Source organism: Capra hircus, chromosome 8 (assembly GCF_001704415.2).
Source record: "Capra hircus breed San Clemente chromosome 8, ASM170441v1, whole genome shotgun sequence".
Lineage (NCBI taxonomy): Eukaryota > Metazoa > Chordata > Mammalia > Artiodactyla > Bovidae > Capra > Capra hircus.
This window is the reverse complement of record NC_030815.1, coordinates 80,040,696-80,056,922: the sequence shown is the minus strand read 5'-3', so window position 1 is coordinate 80,056,922 and position 16,227 is coordinate 80,040,696. Positions and strand designations below refer to the sequence as shown.

The following is a 16,227-nucleotide window of genomic DNA, read 5'->3' as shown; positions in this document are numbered from 1 at the left end:
GGGTTCCATCCCTAGGTTGGGAAGATCCCCAGGAGAAGGGCATGGCAACCCATTCCAATATTCTTGCCTGAAGAATCCCCATGGACGGCGTGCCTGGTGCACTACAGTCTATGGGGTCGCAAAGAGTCGGACACCACTGAGTGACTAAGCACAGCACAGCACATGCCCCACATTCACAGAACTTCAAAGACCCAGTCAGAAAAGATCAAGATGATGATAGGAGTGTCAGCTTTGCAGAAGCTTCAGAAAAATCTACATTTACAAAGGGGTTTGCAATAGAGGTTGCTGCTTATGTTCTTTCTGAAACAAGCCAAGGAATTGAAACTTCAGAAGGCATTTAATGAGTGAGTTCTAAATGGACCAAGGATGATTCAATCACTGTTAACTCAATGTTTAAATGCACCTAGAGTCTGTAAAATTCTCCCAACTTTAAGTCAATCAAAATGAAAAAGAAAAGGCCTCTCCTAGGTATTTGTACTTAGAAGAGCCTAAGTTTGAATAAATGTTGTGTATGAACCATGTTGCTGATAATTTGAGCACAGGCTTGGTCCCTCCCCTATTTTCCCTCTTTATGAGTGTGCGTTAGTTGCTTAGTTGTGTCCAACTCTTTGTGACCTCATGGACGGCATCTTGCCAGACTCCTCTGTCCATGGGATTATTCAGGCAGGATTACTGGAGTGGGTTGCCATGTCCTTCTCTGGGGGATGTTCTCAACCCAGGGATAAAACTCGGGTCTCCTGCATTGCAAGCAGATTCTTTTTTGCTTCATATGTTGACAACCTTTTAAAAGGCATTGGGAGACCTTGTCATTGAAAGATTCCTGTACACAACCCCAGAACTGTGGAGCTGGAAGGGAATCTAGCAACCACACGATGCCTTTCACAAATGAGGAAAACCAAAAGCTGGGACTTGGGGTGTGCACCTGGTGGTAGGCAGACTGGGCCCAATCTCCAGGGGCTAGGGCCTTCCTAGCTGACCCTCCCCTCTCTTCTGCCCTCAGGAAGAAGATAGTCTTCAGAATCCCCTATATAAGAGTGAACCCCCAAGGAAAGCCCTTGGCCAACTGCAAATGCAGGTGTCCAGGTGACAAGGAAGTTCCCTTCCATGTGTCTCTTCCATTAAGCCAGATGGTCTCTGTATTACTTCCCTATGGTTGTCCTAACAAAGTATGGCTAACTGGGTGTCTTCAGACAGCAGAAATTTACTCTCTCACAGTTGGAAAAGCCAGAAGTCGAAAATCAAAGTATCAGCAGAGAAATGCTCCCTCCAAAGACTCTGAAGGGGAATCTGTTCTCGCTTCTAAAACTTCTGGTGGCTCTAGGAGTTCCTTGGCCTGTGGCTGCGTAAGTGCAGTCTCTGCCTCCGTGGTCACATGGCCATCTACTCTGTGACTGCACCTCCTCTTGTTCTTTCCCTTACAGGAACATTTGCCGCTGGATTTCAGGCCAACTCACCTAATCCAAGGCGATTTTCTCGTCTTAAGACCTTAAGCTGAATTACAATCAGCAAATATTCTTTTTCCAATTAAAGTCACTTTCTCAGTCCGGGGTTAGGACATGGGAATATTTTTGAGGGCCACCATTTAACTCACTACAGTATTCATGTAAATACACTCTCAGAAATAGCCTTAAGTCTTCAGTGTAAATATGATAAAGTCTATATTTGTCTTTCTTGTACCTGGTTTTAAAGACTTATTTTCTAAAATTAGTTTCATGAGGAGATGATTTTGATAATTTGGCAATTTGGCAGAGCAAAGTTAAGCAGTAAGCAGCCTTTGTTTTGTTTCTTTGTTTACATGTGGGACTTCTCAAGACCTTTAAGAAGCTGATGGACATCATGACTTTCCACTGGGATGTGATGCATGGCATTTCCCAGGTAAGTATGTTTTGTCTGACTTTCCTAGAAAGCAAAGCTTAACCCAAGGCTCAACTGCAAGCTTTCCACTGCGGACTGTTTTCCAAAGACGCAGAGTGAAGGAGAGGGCTTGTCACAGACAGAGGGCAGTGCCAGGGGTGTCCAGGATCTGGCCACCTCTGAAACTGTTGGTGGCCTGACCCCAGGAGACAGCTCAAAGAGCTTGAGGAAATGTATCTGGGTCCCTCTACTAGGGAAAGGGAGTGGGCAGCAGTTATTCACTGTCTTCTACCACCATTAGTCAAGGTGTCCCTTTCCCAGGCTCTGCATATCTAAATGCCTAGGAGGTCCTCCCTGCATTCCCTGTCTTTGGGTAAGTGCAGCAGCAGCACCTGCAGAAGTGGGTCAGAGCCTGTACAGAAGGGAACACATCACAGTCACTGGCTTGGGATCAGCTAAAGCCAAGAGAATCTGAAGGTGCACTTGAGACGTGTCTGATTTCCTCCTGGACCTGTTATGGGAGAACATCCCACAAAACAACTGCTTCATGGAAGGCTCTTTGAGAAACCAATTTCAGTGTTAAATTGCTCTGATATGTTATTTTCTTAGTGAATTTGCTTAATGCTACTTTATGCTTCCTGGTATCATCATGTATTCCCTCAATTCTGTTTTTGGGGGTCTCTGTCAATCATCAGGCTTGACAAAATAGATTACCATGCCTTTTAAAATGCTAAGTCAAGAGAGATTTCATTCTTGAAAGAAATGGTTTATGCATACTGGAAAGCACATTCCTGGAGCTGATTCAATTCTAACTTTATTTGTATTCATATCTGCTGACTGCATGCTGTGAAAACTGGAAGATTTCTTGGGGTATGAGGTATTTCCATTCTAGCTTATGTGGCTGATGCGGTAAATACCAATACAGAAGGAAAAGAATACACAGCAGTTTCTTATCTAGCTCAGTGGCAGGGAAAAAGAGAAGAGAAGCAAACGAAAGAGCACTGCCATGTGCAAATTTGGGGACAGTTTCATTAAACAAAAGGATTAGAAAATAGAAGTGTGTTCCTTTGAAATGACTGTAATCTGCTGAATGTTGAGGCCAAGAAGGAAGTAACGATGGAGAACAAGAGGCAAGAGTATTCATTTTCTCTGGTGATGGAGGGTGTATAGTCACCTTTGCAAGAAGAGATTCAGACATTTCAGAAGAGCTGGTTTTCAAGAGCCCCACTCCACTGACTGGAGTTTGTTTTATGGCTGGTTTGCTGGCATGAAGGAGCTGTGGCTCACAGTGAGCCTGTGCCCACACCATGGCAGCACACACGAAGCCTGAAATCCAAACAAAGCCAGCAAAGTAAGAATTATTGGGAAACCCCAAGATGGCAATATCAGTTCAGTCTGACTTTGGTGTTGCCATCAGTGAAACAAGCTGAAACCATGGGCATAGAGAGGGGAAGAGGCAGGATGGGCTGGTGGAGGATGGGGCAAAATTATGTTGGCCTAAGTGTGGAAAAAAGCCTCTTATTTTTCAGATTCCAGAAATGTTCTTTTGGAAGCAGTATAGCAAAAACAAAAGAACCTAGATTTTTCATGCAGTTGACTTAAACTGAATTTCTGGATCCTTTGCTTCTGAGCCTTGAGATATTCATTTAACTTCTATGCCTCAGTTTTCTAATCTGTAAGGACAGAATAATGTTGTGTCATTTAGTAGCAAATAACAGAATACCCTCTTCAACCTAGTTTATACAATACAGGAGTACTTCCAGGCAAGAAGGCTCTGGACATTCCTCTAAACATATAGCAGATAATGAATAAGAAAAAGTCATAGTTGAGGCTCAAAACCAAATAAATCTATCTAAAGACCACAAATGCAAAAATGATACAAAGTGCTTCAGGCCCAGAAGAAGGCAGTATTGGCCAGGAGTTTGGCCTGGGTAGCATTACTATGTGAAAGAAAGAAAGAGAAAGGAAGTATAAGTTAAACTGATGCTTGACACTAGGACCTGGGTGGAACACAAAGCTAAAATCTATAGGACTACAGAAGGAAGAAATGGTAAATAAACGTTTTAGCTACTTGACCAGCATCTGAGTGAATTCACCCTCATCTGATGACTGAACCCATGATACAGAACAAGACGTGGAGGGTCTCAGAAGACTAGGGAGAGAAAATATAGAAGTCAGAAAATTGTATGCATCTAATAATATAGCCTCAAAATACAAAAAGCAAAAACTGATATAAGGGAAATTTGACTCATCCCCTAAAACCCACTAGGACATTTTAATTTATATAAAAAATAATGATGATTGGTTGAGCAACTTCAAATGGATAGGAATATAGAAAATATGGATAGGAAAATAAAAAGAAGTACGCTATTTTCAATTACACATAAGGTGTTTATAAAAAGTTACTATGTATATGTCACAAGGAAATTGTGTGCATATTTCAAATAGAAAATATCATATGAATAATAGTTTTGTAATTAAAGTAGAAATATTTAAAAGCAGAGACATTACTTTGCCAACTAAGGTCCGTCTAGTCAAGGCTATGGTTTTTCCAGTAGTCATGTATGAATGTGAGAGTTGGACTGTGAAGAAGGCTGAGCGCCGAAGAATTGATGCTTTAGAACTGTGGTGTTGGAGAAGACTCTTGAGAGTCCCTTGGACTGCAAGGAGATCAAACCAGTCCATTCTGAAGGAGATTAGCCCTGGGATTCTTTGGAAGGAATGATGCTAAAGCTGAAACTCCAGTACTTTGGCCACCTCATGCGAAGAGTTGACTCATTGGAAAAGACTCTGATGCTGGGAGGGATTGGAGGCAGGAGGAGAAGGGGATGACAGAGGATGAGATGGCTGGATGGCATCACCGACTCAATGGACGTGAGTCTGAGTAAACTCCGGGAGTTGGTGATGGATAGGGAGGCCTGGCGTGCTGTGATTCATGGGGTCGCAAGAAGTCGGACACGACTGAGCGACTGAACTGAACTGAACTGAAAGTAGAAATTAACAAAAAAGAGAATAAAAATAAATACGTGCATTGGGAAACTTAAAAATGTGCTGCCAAATAATTCATGGGTGTATTAGATTCTTATACAATAATTAACAAACACACTGTAAAAAATTATCACAAACCTGGTGGCATAACCCAATAGAAATATAGTTTATCACAGTTCTAGAGACCAGAAGGTTGAAATTTGCATCACTGGACTGAAATCAATTTTGTTTGGACCACGTTTCCTTTAGAAGCCATATGGGAGAATTCGTTTCTTGAATCTTCCAGTTTCTGGTGGCTCTGAACATTCCAAGGATTTGGTTACATCACTCCAATCATTGCCTTTGTAGTCACATCACCTCTTCTCTTTCTGTCATTGTGAAATCTCCACTTCCGGCTTGGAAAGATATATGTGATGACATTTAGGGCCCACCTGGATGTCTTTGAGGGGCTATTATTCAGTCTACTACATGGATGAAAGAGAAAAATTATAGTGAGAATCATGAATGACAAGTCACGTGTATCAAGACTAGTGGAATGCAGCAAAAACCATACCTAGAGGCAAATTTATAGCCTAATGCAGATTCTTTACCAACTAAGCCACCAGGGAAGCCCAAGAATACTGGGGTGGGTAGCCTATCCCTTCTCCAGGGGATCTTCCTGAGCTAGGAATCAAACTGGGGTCTCCTGCATTACAGGCAGATTCTTTACCAACTGAGGTACCAGGGAAGCCCATGTGAATACATATTTTTAAAAAAGAATGTTTAAAACAACTTGATTCAATACAACAAGTTGAATCAGGAATCAAAATTCCTGCCAAAAGCAATGAGCCCAGACAGTTTTACTGGCAAGATTTTGGAAATGTCAAGAAGCAAGCATGTCCCATCTTGTATAAATCTTTTCAGAGCCTAGATCTAAAAGGGTCATCCACCCACATAATTTTATCAGGCTAGTAGTACTTTGATATGGAAACTAGATAGATTAGTACAAGAAAAAACAATTATAGACCAATCTCACTTATAATCATGAATGCAAAAATCCCAAATAAAATACAACAAATTGAATTCAGTAATTATTAAAAATATACAATGACAAAGTAAGGTTTATCCCAATAATTATGTCTGGATCAATACTAGAAGATCTCTTAGTGCAATACATATCATTAATAGATTCAAGGAGAAAAATTATATGATCATCTCAATAGATGCCCCAAAAACATGAAGTAGAAATTCTTCTTCATTCCTGATTAAAAAATTAAAAGCATTTAGCAAAGAAGGACTGAAAAGAAGCCCCCTTAATCTGATAAGTGGTGCCCATCAAACACCAACAGGAAACATCATCTGCATTAATAGAATTTTAGAAATTCCCCAACTCAGATTGAGAAGAGACTTGCACTGTTACTTCTTCGGCATGTCCATGTTTGGGTGGCTTATGCCAGTTTGCCATTTTCCCTTAGAGTGTTTAGGTATGCATATGCAGATGGTTCCCAGGTGGCTTAGTGGGCAAAGAATCCTCCGCTTGCAGTGAAGGAGATGCAGGAGACATGGGTTCAATCCCTTGAATCAGGACGATCCCCTGGAGAAGGGAATGGCAACCCACTCCAGTATTCTTGGCTGTAGAATCCCATGGACAGAGTAACCTGATGGGCTACATTCCACAGAATCGCAAAGAGTCATACACGACTGAAGCGGCTGAGCATGCAGACATGCATGCAGATGGTAAGTAGGCTTATCTTCCTCCATTGTCATAGAGTCCCAGTCAAGCATTTGGTAGTTCAGCTAGCTCATATTTCTCCACATCCCATTTTATTCTGTGTCTTCATGTGACTAGGTTCTCTGCAATGGACCACAAAATGAAGGGATATGTATTTTATGTCGGCCTGCATCTTAAGACTTGGGTGTGCCCCTTCCAAACTCTCTGTCCCTTCCCAATGGCTGGCACCAGGAAGTGACAGTGACCTAGCTTCAGCCTTATAGATGATGGTTGTCCGAGCAGTGATGGAGCAATAGGAAGGAATGAACTATGTTCTCTGATAGATCTTGTGGAACAGAACTTCCCCTCCTGTCTGGAATGCTCACCTCAGGGTTAAGTGATAAAAAAAATAAATAACAGTATATATTCTTGAAACTGCTGAAGATTTGTGCATTTTTGTTCCAGCAGTTTGGCCTTACCATAACCAGCAACATGGGAACAATAAACACCACATCTGGATGGCAGTTAAGGATATTGTATCTCATGGTGCTATAGGTCTTCAATGACATCTTTACATTTGTTTTTCTTTTAAAAAGCTGAAGGAAGTATATCAGTTTAAGATGCTGGGTTGAAGATCTTCTGATCCACTGATATTTGTTACATACTTCCTATTCTTTTCTGAGGATGAGAAGTGCTGAGCTGGATGAGTTACAAGCTGGAATCAAGATAGGTGGGAGAAACATCAGCAACATCAGATATGTGGATGATACCACTCAGTGGAAGAAAGTGAAGAGGAACTGAGGAGCTTCTTGATGAGGGTGAAGGAGGAAAATGAAAGAGCTGGCTTAAAACTAAATATGAAAAAAAATAAGGTCCTGGCATCTAGCCCCATAATTTCATGGCAAATAGAAGGGGAAAATGCAGAAGTAGTGACAGATTTCTTCTTCTTGGGCTCTAAAATCACAGTGAATGAAATCAGAAGGTGAGTGCTTCTTGGCAAGAAAGCTATGACAAACCTAGACAGTGTGTTGAAAAGCAGAGATATTACTCTGCTGACAAAGTTCCATATAGTCAAGCCTATGGTTTTCCCGATGGTCACATACAGTTGTAAGAGCTGCACCATGAAGAAGGCAGAGCACCAAAGAATTGATGCCTTTGAAATGTGGTGCTGAAGAAGACTCCTGAAAGTCCCTTGGACAATAGGAGATCAGTTCAGTTCAGTTCATTTCAGTCGCTCAGTCATGTCCGACTCTGTGACCCCATGAACTGCAGCACACCAGGCCTCCCTGTCCATCACCAAATCCCGGAGTCCACCTAAACCCAAGTCCATTGTGTCAGTGATGACATCCAACCATCTCATCCTCTGTTGTCCCCTTCTCCTCCTGCCCTCAATCTTTCCCAGAATCACAGTCTTTTCAAAAGAGTCAGTTCTCTACATCAGGTGGCCAAAGTATTGGAGTTTCAGCTTCAACATCAGTCTCTCCAATGAACACCCAGGACTGATCTCCTTTAGGATGGACTGGTTGGATATCCTTGTAGTCCAAGGGACTCTCAAGAGTCTTCTCCAACAACACAGTTCAAAAGCATCAATTCTTCAGTGCTCAGCTTTCTTCACAGTCCAACTCTCACATCCATACATGACCACTGGAAAAACCATAGCCTTGACTAGACGGACCTTTGTTGGCAAAGTAATGTCTCTGCTTTTGAATATGCTATCTAGGTTGGTCATAACTTTCCTTCCAAGGAGCAAGCGTCTTTTAATTTCATGGCTGCAGTCACCATCTGCAGTGATTTTGGAGCCCAGAAAAATAGTCTGACACTGTTTCCCCTGTTTCCCCATCTATTTGCCATGAAGTGATGGGACTGGATGTCATGATCTTAGTTTTCTGAATGTTAAGCTTTAAGCCAACTTTTTCACTTTCATCAAGAGGCTTCTGAGTTCCTCTTCACTTTCTGCCATAAAGGTGGTGTCATCTACATATCTGAGGTTATTGGTATTTCTCCCGGCAATCTTGATTTCAGCTTGTGTTTCTTCCAGACCAACGTTTCTCATGATGTACTCTGCATATAAGTTAAATAAGCAGTGTGACAATATACAGCCTTGACATACTCCTTTTCCTATTTGGAACCAGTCTGTTGTTCCATGTCCAGTCCTAATTGTTGCTTCCTGACCTGCATACAAGTTTCTCAAGAGGCAGGTCAGGTGGTCTGGTATTCCCATCTCTTTCAGAATTTTCCACAATTTATTGTGATCTACACAGTCAAAGGCTTTTGTTTTTTCTGAACTCTCTTGCTTTGCCCATGATCCAATGGATGTTGGCAATTTGATCTCTGGTTCCTCTGCCTTTTCTAAAACCAGCTTGAACATCAGGGAATTCACAGTTCATGTATTGCTGAAGCCTGACTTGGAGAATTTTGAGCATTACTTTACTAGCATGTGAGATGAGTGCAACTGTGTGGTAGTGTGAGCATTCTTTCAAACCAGTCAATTTTAAGGGAAATCAATCCTGAATACTCATTGGAAGGACTGATGCTGAAGCTGCAGTATTTTGGTCATCTGATGCAAACACTGAAAAAGTTTGATGCTGGGAAAGACTGAAGGCAGAAGGAAAACAGGGCATCAGAGGACGAGATGGTTGGATGGCATCACCAATGCAATGGGCATGAACTTGGGCAAACTTTGGGAGATGATGAGGGACAGGGAGGCCTGGTGTGCTGCACTCCATGGGGTCACAAAGAGCCTGACACAACTGGGCAACTGAACAACAAATTCTTTTCTGAAGGTTTGAAATATGCAATAATAAAATTGAAAGAAATAAAGTGATCAAAGGAATTTATTGGCTACACGTATATCTTGACTTTAGGATAATCCCAATTTAACCACTCAGTAATATAACCAGGAATGGTTTAATCTTCAGCTTTGATCTGCCCTACTATGCATTTTGGCTTCTTCTAAAATGCCTCTTCTGGACCCAAAATAATGACTCTCATTTTCTCAAATTTATACACAGCCTCATTCATTACAAGCAGAAAAGACCATCTTTACACCCAAGTGGTAAACATCCATCAAACATTTGTTGAGATTTTAACCTTTGCCAAGTACTAGTGACACAGAAATGACTCAGACGTAATTGCTTAAGTGAAAAAGTTTAAAACCATCCTCTGTACCTCCAAAAAATATTTGCACTTCTTTGTGCATAAAGATTATCTTTTAAAATGCTCATATTATGTGATTTTTAACATGTATTTGACAGCTGACATAGACATGGCTTCCATTCTTCCTTACCTAGGTACTAATGTTCATGAACATGAGATGTTCACACTTTTTTTAGCCATCCCTATGCTTTGAAAAGCCTTTCATTTCTTTACTAGGCCAAATATTACCGTTTTTTTCAAAGTCCTCCAGTACATCTTTCTAGGTATCAAGAAATAAGATTCATAGCAAGTGCCTGGGATGGTTTATCCCCAGCTACAGTGTCATTATGAATTAGATTAGTGAATATCACCTTCAAGCAAGTTCACTATCTCCTCCTTTGTATTCCTATAGCATTCACTTTATGTCATCAGTATGCGACTCAGGTGCATAGACACAACTAACTATAACACAGCATGATTTCTCATACACTGGATTTATGTATTGAGGTTCAGTTCAATTCAGTTGCTCAGTCGTGTCTGACTCTTTGCGACCCTAAGAATCGCAGCATGCCAGGCCTCCCTGTCCATCACCAACTCCCAGAGTTCACTCAAACTCATGTCCATCGAGTCAGTGATGCCATCCAGCCATCTCATCCTCTGTCGTCCCCTTCTCCTCCTGCCCCCAATCCCTCCCAGCATCACAGTCTTTTCCACTGAGTCAGCTCTTTGCATGAGGTGGCCAAAGTACTGGAGTTTCAGCTTTAGCATCAGTCCTTCCTATGAACACCCAGGGCTGATCTCCTTTAGAATGAAGTGGTTAGATCTCCTTGCAGTCCAAGGGACTCTCAAGAGTCTTCTCCAACACCACAGTTCAAAAGTATCAATTCTTCAGTGCTCAGCTTTCTTCATAGTCCAACTCTCACATCCATACATGACCACTGGAAAAACCAAAGCCTTGACTAGACGGACCTTTATTGACAAAGTAATGTCTCTGCTTTTGAATATGCTATCTAGGTTGGTCATAACTTTTCTTCCAAGGAGTAAGTGTCTTTTAATTTCATGGGTGCAGTCACCATCTGCAGTGATTTTGGAGCCCCCAAAAATAAAGTCTGACACTGTTTCCACTGTCTCCCATTTATTTCCCATGAAGTGATGGGACCAGATGCCATGATCTTCGTTTTCTGAATGTTGAGCTTTAAGCCAACTTTTTCGCTCTCCTCTTTCACTCTCATCAAGAGGCTTTCTAGTTCCTCTTCACTTTCTGCCATAAGGGTGGTGTCATCTGTGTATCTGAGGTTATTAATATTTCTCCTGGCAATCTTGATTCCAGCTTGTGCTTCTTTGTTAAGTACTCTTAAATATTCACCTGAAGTTTCAGTCTTCTTGCTCCCAGCAGACACCTGTGGCAGAGAGTGATGATTGCCTACTGAATATTAATTCTCATCTTCAACAATAGACTTATGTTGAATATGTCATTATGCCTTATTAATAAAACTATGTGTCCTATTCCTTCATTCTATATAAAAGAGGTAAATGTGCAAGTGGATTTTTTTGGATAGGATTTTCAGGAAAATTTTTTAAAAGAGCCCACTCACCTGTGAGGCAAACACCCTTCTCCCCTTTCCTTTGTCTTCCTGTTCAGAATTTGAATATGATAGTTGAAGTACCAGCAGCCATCTTGTGACCTGGAGTTAACCTTGAAGATACAAGTCATGTGTTAAGGGTAGTGAACAGAAACAGAGAAAGTGCAGAAAGATAGAATAACCACATAACCACCATTTTATTGCTGGGCCATCTACCCCTAGACTTTTTATGTGAAAGAAAAACACACCTCTATCATTTTTAAGCCACTGTCATTTTAGGTTTATATTACTAGTAGCTGAACTTCATCCTAACTGTTATAATGCTTGATAAATGTTTATAATTACAGTAACAAAGTATAATTTTCAGAAACTTATTCATACAGGCAGCCTAAACCAAAGGTAGCAAATCATCAGGTTGCAGGCTGAATCCAAAAACAAGTCAGGATTTTTGGTTTTTTTTAAGATGCATTAATTGCCAACATCAGAAAGCTGAGTAATTTCATATAAACATTTGGATTTCTTCTTATTTAAAATTTAGAAGGTTTAACAACATGGGTCCCACATTCCTACCTGGCATCAATCAATGACTGATGACTGCTCCCTTGGAATGGGGCCAAGGGTCTTTATTTCAGCTTCATCTCCACTTACCTAGCTCCTCTCACCTAAGGGAGCTGCCTAGCCCCTACAGGCAAGAAAATGTGTGACTCCAGATCCTAGCTAATGTCAGGTTTCAGGCTAGATTCAGCCTCTGATCAAAGGCATCCTGTATCATTAGGAATCTACCTTTCTTTCCATAAACAGAGTCTATGTGAAGCCTGGCAGTGGGGACTCCTCCTATCATGCAGGTGAAGGGCTAGGATTATATTTGATAAAATGCTTTTTAGTGCTCACATTAGTAAGATCAGTGCAAAGCCAGTTGTGAATCAGAATCTTCCAGGAAAAAAAAATTTTTTCAGATGAAGCTCCCGAACTCCACGAGGGATTTTCTGAGCCAAAATTTCCAGGGGTGTGCAGCTAAGAACCTAAAAGGTCAGTGGACCTGCAGACCAAGGTGTGGCAGCAATGGAACCGTTTGGTGCGCAGTTGACATCTTCAGTGTATCACAACCACCAGCACCAAAGCCTCAGGACTAACAGATAGGGCCATTGGGGTCATTCCTGAATGAGCTATCATTCAGCTATCTATTTATCTAGTTCTTCCTCATAGAAGAAGAATAAAGAGAAGAGGAAAAGTGAACTAAAAAAAAAAAAAAGGCAAGAGAAGAGGAAGGTGAAAATAGAAGGAGGAAAGAGAAGAAGCAATCAGCAGAAAATAACTAGATGGGGAGGAGACACTAAACAAGGTCCAGAAGAGCTGTCAAGAACCCTTTGATGATTACACCAAGAGGAGGGAAAAGACACGGAGATCACAAGCAGTTGTTCCCTAGAGCTGAAGCCCTCTGAAATCAGCCAGTGCTGATTTCAAACATTTCAACATCTCAGGGTCCTTTCCACAGGTGTTTATTGAGCGACTAATGTAGGTGATGGGCTAGATCAATGAACAGCATGAGTCACTCTGCTTATGTCTCACTTCGGGCCCCAAGGACAGACTGAGTAATCTCTTCAACAGGTAAACTTGCGATGTTGAATGGAGTTAAACTTATTCTTTAAGAATCTGAGATCAGATCGATGTTAAGTTTACAGAATCCAAGAAAAATGATTCCTTCACTGTATTGCAGTCTATCTGGCTCACAATGCTTCAGAAGGGTAGAGAGTTCTTTGTGCTTAAGTGTCAGCTTTCAGGCAAAACCAGGCATGTTGTAGACAGATGCAAGTTTTGGACTGGGCTAAACAATTTTGTCAAGCCTGCCAGTCTTAAAACTCAGTCATGTCTTGTTTTCATGCATGTGTTTTTCAGCCTCCCCTTTTGAAATATCCCATTTCTGCACAGAACTCTCTGGAATTAGTGAGAGTTGACTCCATGATATAAAAGACTGGGTGGTAAATAAGGGATTTACTAAATAGTCTTGCAGTAGAATAGCCAAAGTGGGCTATTAGGTAAGTGATCGCCTCTCTCCATGCATTTCTCATCATTTTCTAGGTTTTTGGATAAAAAAGATTTAAGAGATACGTATTTAAGACATAAGGGCACTGGGAAAAAAGGGTATGGAGTGTGTGAATACTCAATACAATAAGCATTTCAGCACTCGGATGTTTAAAACAAAATGACAGTTCCATGTGAGCCATCTAACACATTGCTTCAGTGATCACAAGAGAAACAGAAAGAAAGGGTAAAAACTCCATTTAAGGTCAAAAGTGACAAGGAGAAAATATTTTAGGATGAAAAACAAATATCCAGTCTTCTGTGCATCTTTGTATGACTTACTATTTAAGCAACAGTGGGAAACTTTTAAACCACTTATGTGGAGCTCTTTGGTCAGTAATTAACTTTATGTTCACAAGGGAAATCTCTTTTTCCCAACCTGATGTTTTATGGCCTAAGTCATGATAACTCATTTTTTCCCCCTAGAAATGTTAGTTTCAAAAGTATATAGGATTCTGTCTGTGTTTCCCTAAAATATGGGACCTCCACAAAATCCAGAATTTTATATTTCTCAACAATCTGACATGAAAATTAAATGCATAAAAAGTTTGACCTTGTACAAAGACAATCTCTCTTATAGGACCTCTCTTACAGATGAGGGAAAAAAATAAAAACTGAAACACAGTAAAGAAAAAAACTTCCCTCTGGACATTATCATTTTTAAGAAGTGCTGAAATTCCCAAACACTGATGGTTTATCTGTCATCTTTCTCCCCAACAAAAATTTGCCTTCTAGCTTGAAACCAAATATGAGAAATTAAAGATCACCCTCTCTCTTCCGCTCAGTGTGTGTGCATGTGTGAGTGTGTGTATACTTGAGAGAGTTCAAGAAGTCTGCCATTAAAGATAGCTCAATGGCACTTCTCTTTAGACTAAGTGTTGTTATTCTGAGGAGAAGTCTTGCCAGTCTATGAGACCTACACCCGAGCTCAGCACCTCACCTGGACAAAGATGATCCTTCTGCCTTGGTCTCAGTCCAAACTCTCCATCAGTTACAATGGCCCATCTGAGTCCTTGCGCCCTCGTGGTTGTATTGAATTTCTCCACACAAGAGACAGGTAGTTCAAGTCAGACAAGAAAGGATCCCTTCTGTGAGCTCAGAAGTTTTCCTTATTTCAAACTTTATGGGATGCCAAAGCCCCAGGTTGCATACTCCAGCGTAGCCAGAGAGTGTTTTTTTTTCTTGTTCTGCAGGCAGCAAGACAATGCCTGTAATTTCAGTAAATCACTCATTTTCCCTTTTCAAAGGGGAAACTGAGTTTAAAGTTTTATGTATTTCAGGTCTCACAGACAAAAGCTGGACCCGGGAATAAACGAACCTATTTTGGGAGGCTCCCATGAACTCTCTGGGGTCACAAGCATGCTTTAGGAAGTGATTGTTCCCTGGACAGTAGCCAAAGGCAGGGCTCCCAAAGTGTCCAAGAGCTCTCAAGGGTGGGAATGGGGGAGAGGACAGTCTAAGAGGACTGGACAACATGCATCTGGGGAGACTGAGCTACATGGGGGTCACCTGGGGGTCAGAGCGCATCACGTGGCTGTCAGGGGAATGGAAGGCATTTCTGGAACAGAATTTGAATTTTAGGTGCTTGACTGCTACAGGGAAGACCTCTGTTCAATCTCATATAATAAGAAAGAAGCAGTATGTTTATAAATACTTTGTTATATAAGTATTCTTTACTTACCTGGGCACTGTAATTTAGATTTTGATTTGTAAAAATTAAAAGAAATATGTATACTGTGTCCAGATCTTTCAGAAATTTTATTCCTTTATGGAAGCTGGTTTCCTTGGATGGAAAAAAAAAAAAAAAAAGCCATGTCTGAGGAGCTCAGGGAGCTTTTGCAGTATGTGTCGCAGGCCCTAATAGTACAGAGTGGGGCCTGACACAGAGAGCAAGACGTGCGCACATCGCTTAGCAGCAAGGAAGGGGGCCTTAGGGAGTTCTGGCATCTTTGTTTTAGTTGCTGCCTACTTGTCACTCACTTTCTTCTTTCTTTCCCTATGCTTGTACTCAATTTTCACTTCATTTAAGATAAAAATTAGAAATATGAAGTTCCTTGGGAACAGCTGTCAACTGATGACTAGCTAGAGTTGGTGTATAAATACTCCAGCTTCCCAGTCCCTTAAGTGGTGGCTCCTGGAGTTTCCCCAGCAGGATTAAGCTCCAGGGGCCCCCACTGTGAACATTTAATAACACTCTCTGTGTTTCCCCTCCATGTGTCAATTCTCTGCTCCCTTTCTAGGGTATCATGTTTTTACCTGCCAAACAAACTGCTTGCACTTGAATTTTTATCTCAGCATCATCTTCTGGAGGGACCCAGGGTGAAATGCATATATTCTGGGCACTGAAACATTGACACAAATCTTCAGGTAATGACCATTTCACCCGGGTTTGCTTGTTTACGAGTGTCTAATGCTATTCTGCATTATCTTCACAAAGATCTGAGTTAGGGGCTTTGCTGAGTACAGTCTGATCTGGATTTTGGAAGGATAACTATCACCATTTTGCTAGAACTTAGATTCAGCACAACCATGTAAACAAGAAAATGATTCTGTGAAGAAGGGAGATCAAGATGGGAGACTCTTTCCATGAAAGAATTGGTGAGAAGGCCAGGAGTCTAAGAGAACCATCTTTGCACCTACCACGGGTTCATTTTCTTCTTCCTTGTCCAGGTCAGCCCTGCTCTTCTGGGTTATCTCTCACATTCTTGCCCTGCTCTGGATTTTCATCCTTTGTTTCAGGATCTGAAAAAGTCCCCATCAATCTCCGTGGCCATTTTTGATGTTGCTAGCTGCAGCAGCCCACTGGATGGCCAACACCCTGACTAATTATTCAATATTATTCAATGATGCTATTTATGAAGAACTTGGAGCCATGTTATTCAATGATTATTTTTA

The 16,227-nt window shown here is 41.2% G+C and overlaps 1 long non-coding RNA gene across 1 annotated transcript in view; it reads right to left on the bottom strand.

The window, feature by feature from the left end:
* The window catches only part of LOC108636645, a 47,592-nt gene continuing 42,657 nt past the window's right edge, over positions 11,293 to 16,227 (bottom strand). Inside the window, exon 3 of the long non-coding RNA XR_001918506.1 lies at positions 11,293 to 11,363. This is a non-coding gene — a long non-coding RNA (uncharacterized LOC108636645). The remainder of the gene's footprint in view (positions 11,364 to 16,227) is intronic.